This window comes from Coregonus lavaretus (genome assembly GCF_964263955.1).
Source record: "Coregonus lavaretus genome assembly, chromosome: 14".
Taxonomy (NCBI): Eukaryota; Metazoa; Chordata; class Actinopteri; order Salmoniformes; family Salmonidae; genus Coregonus; species Coregonus lavaretus.
This window is the reverse complement of record NC_140001.1, coordinates 29,827,108-29,832,529: the sequence shown is the minus strand read 5'-3', so window position 1 is coordinate 29,832,529 and position 5,422 is coordinate 29,827,108.

Genomic DNA, 5,422 nt, shown 5'->3' with positions numbered 1-5,422 from the left:
TTTTCTGTTCTGATGTGTATATATGCACAAATGTATTTACAGAACTTAAATACATTTGAAGAGTATTTGGAATAACTCAATCTGTTGTCATGTTTATGTTCCTTCTGAAGAGACGTGCATCACATACATACACACACACACACACACACACACACACACACACACACACACACACACACACACACACACACACACACACACACACACACACACACACACACACTAAGGCTGAGTAGGGAGTAGCTCCTACAGTGCAGGTTAAAGAACACTTCCAGTATGTGGTGAGCTGAGCTGTGTTGATAAAGGAGGTGAAGTTAAACAGAGTAGTCTAGTTCGAGTGCAGCTATGTGTGTGTGTTTTCTCTTATCTCTGACAGTTTGTTTGGCCTCTCCAGTCTCCTCCAGCTGTACCCCCTCACACAGATGACCTGCTGCCCAGAGAGGAGTGGGGTTGACTGGGCTGGAGCGGGCATCACCATGAGGAGTGTTGGTGATCCTCCATCTCACTCTCTGTCCCTCTCTCTTTCCTCTGCAGTGATTCTCGTTAAGGTGTCGTGTTTCTGCTCCTCAGTGGGGTTAAGGACTCCTCACACCTGCTCACAGCTCAGGGAAAGGATGAGACCGTTACAACACAAACAGACACTCAGACACACACAGTGTATGGTAGAGAAACATGTGCACTTGCGTGTGTGTGTGTCAGCTTGACTTTCCCCAGCTTTCTCTGCAAGACTTTGTCACAGCCAAAATGTAAACACACTCTTACTCTCTACGTCTCTCTCTCCCTCTTTCTCCCTCTCTCCCTCTTTCTCTCTCTGGGGTCGGGGTTAAGCACACAGCTCCTTTGAAGGTCCGTTCCTCCTTAACCCTTCCTCTCCTGTGTTAGAGAGTGCTGAAAGGAGAAGAGGGGGAGTGGAGAGGCCCCTGATCCATCTGTTACACAAACACAGTGGAGATGAATCACCCTTTCACAAGCTCCTAGAGGAATGTTCAGTTACACTACCATAATAATACAACAGGGCTCTCCAGACAGAGATAAGAAACAACCAGATTATGAATGAGAAATGTCTCTCTGTAACTGTTGAGACTATCAAAGATTGTGTGTGTGTGCGTGTGTGCATGCTTGCGTGCATGTGTATATTGCAAAAGCTGAATGTTCAGTCTGGAGACTGAGATCAAAGAGCCTAAGTGGTGCTTATTGGTATCTCCAGCCAGGTCACCCATGATACAAGTCAGTATTCGACGTTCATCCATGTCTGAGGATGTCGGGAGATGATGTGGAAACCAGCCACTAGGGGCAACAGTGAGGACTGTTACCTTCAAGTAGATTTTGTGTTGTGGACGGGGAAGGCGGATGGGTGTAAGCATCTGCCTCTGATTCTAAAGGTTGCAAGTTTGAATCCAGCGATTTAGGAGATAATGCCTAAACTTAACCCTAACCTTTAATTCGGAGTTAATGCCTAATCTTAACCGTAAACACTTTGAAATTTGACGTTTCCAACAACTTCAACATTTTACATTTGAGAAGCATGGATTAAAGTCTAATTTTGACGTGAGACTGTGAGAGCTAGTTAGTTATCTTTCCCTGCCTCTTCCCTCTCTTCCTCGCTCCCTCTTTCTTCCCCTCTCCCCCTCTTCCCCTCCCTCTGTCCCTCTCTGTCTTCCCCTCTCCCCCATTCCTCCTTCGTCCCTCTCTGTCTCCCCCTCTCCCCCTCCCTCTGTCCCTCTCTGTCTCCCCCCTCTCCCCCTCCCTCTGTCCCTCTCTGTCTTCCCCCTCTCCCCCTCCCTCTGTCCCTCTCTGTCTTCCCCTCTTCCCCTCCCTCTTTCCCTCTCTGTCTCCCCCTCTCCCCCTCCCTCTGTCCCTCTGTCTTCCCCCTCTTCCCCTCTCTCTGTCCCTCTGTCTTCCCCCTCTTCCCCTCCCTCTGTCCCTCTCTGTCTTCCCCCTCTCCCCCTCCCTCTGTCCCTCTCTGTCTCCCCCTCTCCCCCTCCCTCTGTCCCTCTGTCTTCCCCTCTTCCCCTCTCTCTGTCCCTCTCTTTCTTCCCCTCTCCTCCTCCTTCCTTCCCTCTCTTTCTTCCCCTCTCCCTCTACCTCCTTCCTTGGTTTTGGTTTTAGACAAGTATTAGATCTAATTATAATCTGACATAAATATCTGCAGTTTTACCCATCCTCTTTAAGAACACAGGCATTTGTGCGATGTTCGGTCCTTAATGACATCATTTGGGGGAAATAAGTCATTAGAAATGGAGTGTAATTGAAAAAACTGATTATGTTCCACTTACAGCAGTAGGTCCTAGGAGTCAGTCACTTACAGAAGTAGAGTGGTCTGATGTTCGTCTAGCTCTAGCATCTAACTCAGGCTCTGTGGATCTCTCTCCTGTAAGTGTTTAAAACATAGAATTAGCATGGATCGAGCTTAGGAGAAACAGGTGCGTTACAGTAAGGCTGGAACAAAAGTAACTGCTCATAAGTAACTTGTATCTGCCAACAGTTAACTAGGCTACATTAGCTAGCTAGTAGCTATACACACATTTTTCAGTTAGTCACTACAGCTGCTGCATGCAACAATGATAGCCTACTTACAGTACCATGACCGCAGCAGTTCCACATCATTTGACCCAACATTCCAAACGATATGTATCAAATATGGTACACCCACCAGGCACGGTTGATTAGAAGGATAATGTCTGTTCTATCAATTCTAATTCTACGGTTTAAAAGCCCTGAGAGTGGTAATGTCATTAAGCTGTTCATAGTAACGAGCCCCAGACTCAGGCTAATAACCCCAAATGAGACTTTATTGCTGAAATAGTCTTGGTTGTTCTGGAGTAGATCTTAATATGGATGCAAACTGTCAGGGATAAGAGAGGGCAAAGAGCACAGGGGTGGGTGTACACACAAGCAGTTGTCATTGTGCAAGCAGGCGTGCATTTGTATTGTAGCTGTACTGAGAGATGATGCAGGTGGACTGATGCACTGTGCCCTGGCAGGGAGACAGGATTTAATTTTCATACAGCAGCTCTCATCTATTTGTGTTTCTGTGAGTAGGGTTAAAGGGATTGTAACACTAATTAGCAATTGCGCTAACGCTATTTAGCAACTTCCTTTAAACTGAACACAGATACAAAAAAATTGTATACATGAGTTCATCTGACTCTGGGAAAGTAGAAGGGGCTTCATTTCCAAAATCCCAAACTACCCGTTTAAGGATTGAGGCACACACACAAACACACAAAAACACAAAAACACAGTGGGGGTAAAATCTTGTAAATTGTGCAAAGGATAGATAAATACCGATTATCATTACGCTGAACTCATCATTAGTCCTCCCCCTCACACACACACACACACACACACACACACACACACACACACACGCTGGTGAGCGGGTCAGTGAGCTGCAGCATGAAGACAATGGGAGGGGTTGCAGGTCAAGCTAACAGCAGACAGGTCAGGGGGGTCAGACTAACCTGATTAGAGAATCTAGAAAGGCTGTTGTAATACCTCACCACTGGTCTAGTGCAGTGGTGGTCACTGGGCTGTGACGTGGTTGGAGTTGTCAACAAAGCAGCATGACAGAAATATGATGCCAAGTTTTAGAACTAACGGTAGTTTCTTTGAGAAGATATACACTGAGTATACAGAACAATAGATACACCTGCTCTTTCCATGACATAGACTGACCAGGTCAATCCAGGTGAAAGCCATGGTCCCTTATTGATGTCACCTGTTAAATCCACTTCAAGGGGAGAAGACAGGTTAAAGAATGATTTTTAAGCCTTGAGACAATTGAGAAATTGATTGTGTATGTGTGCCATTCAGAGGGTGAATGGGCAAGACAAAATATTTAAGTGCCTTTGAACAGGGTATTGTAGTGGGTGCACCAGTTTGCCAGGCGCACTGGTTTGAGTGTGTCAAGAACTGCAAAGCTGCTGGGTTTTCCACGCTCAACAGTTTCCTGTGTGTATCAAGAATGTCCACCACCGGATTCAAAACTTAGAATCTTTCAATTTAAATTATTATATACAATTATTGCTACCAATACAATGTTATTTACATGGGGGATACAATCTTCCCAGCTCTGCAGATTTTGCTGCGAAGAGACAGAATCATTAGATCATTTGTTTTGGTACTGTCCATTTGTAGCTTGTTTTTGGACACAAGTCCAGGATTTTTTATTTTTTTATTTTTTTTCTATTTCATTTTTATTTAACCAGGTAAACCAGTTGAGAACAAGGAATGGCTAAAGGATTGCAATATTTACCTGGAGCTAACCTTGCAGATAGCATTACTGGGTGATCTGAAAAGTCATAGTCAATCGATCAATAATATAATAATACTCTTAGCAAAAAATATTATTTTCAATTTACAATCTGTAGAAACAATGAGAATAGAAAGGTTCAGAACTTTTGTAAAACATCACAGTACAGTTGAAAAATATATGGCAAATAGAAATCCTATATGGATGGTGTTAAGAGATAGATGGGTGGTTTTGAATGGAGTTGAAGGATGGGACTAATAACAACTAACAACAACTAATAACAAGATAACTAATAATGTAAGCATACTGTGTCCATAATAAGTATATAGGTTGTAGGTTGGGAGCTTTTGTGAAAGAGCACAGTTAGAAAGATATGGCATATAGATGTCAGATTGGTGTAGGTGGATGATAGGAATCAGGCGCAGGAAACCAGGAGGACGTCAACAGATCTTTACTGAGTCCAAAACACAAGGATACGTCGCCAACCCAACCGGGTGGCGCGAACAATTACGCACGAAAATCACAGTGCGAGAAAACAAGGAAAAGCGCACACAGTGCGAGCTCTCGTAAATACACACAACGAGAGAACAACCTCGAAAAGGCAGGCTGACAAAAACAATCACGCATAACACCTGACCCAAACAAACAAACTAAATAAGGGGAACAATCAAGACACAAATAAGGGACAGGTGTTATGAACAGACAAAACCAAAAGAACAAGAAACATAGAACGGTGGCAGCTAGTACTCCGGAGACGACGACCGCCGAAGTCCGCCCGAACAAGGAAGAGGAGCAGCCTCGGCCGAAACCGTGACAGTACCCCCCCCTTGACGCGCGGCTCCAGCCGTGCGCCGACCCGGAGCTCGAGGACGACCCGGACGACGTGGAGCAGGGCGCGCAGGATGACCCCGATGGAAATCGGTCAGTAGGGACTGGTCTAACACGTCCCTCCTTGGCACCCAGCACCGCTCCTCCGGACCGTACCCCTCCCACTCCACGAGATATTGAAGACCCCCCATCCGGCGTCTAGAATCCAGGATGGACCTCACGGTGTACGCCGGAGCCCCCTCGATGTCCAACGGGGGCGGAGGAGTCTCCTCAATCTCAAAGTCCTGGAGTGGACCAGCTACCACCGGCCTGAGGAGAGACACATGGAACGAGGGGTTA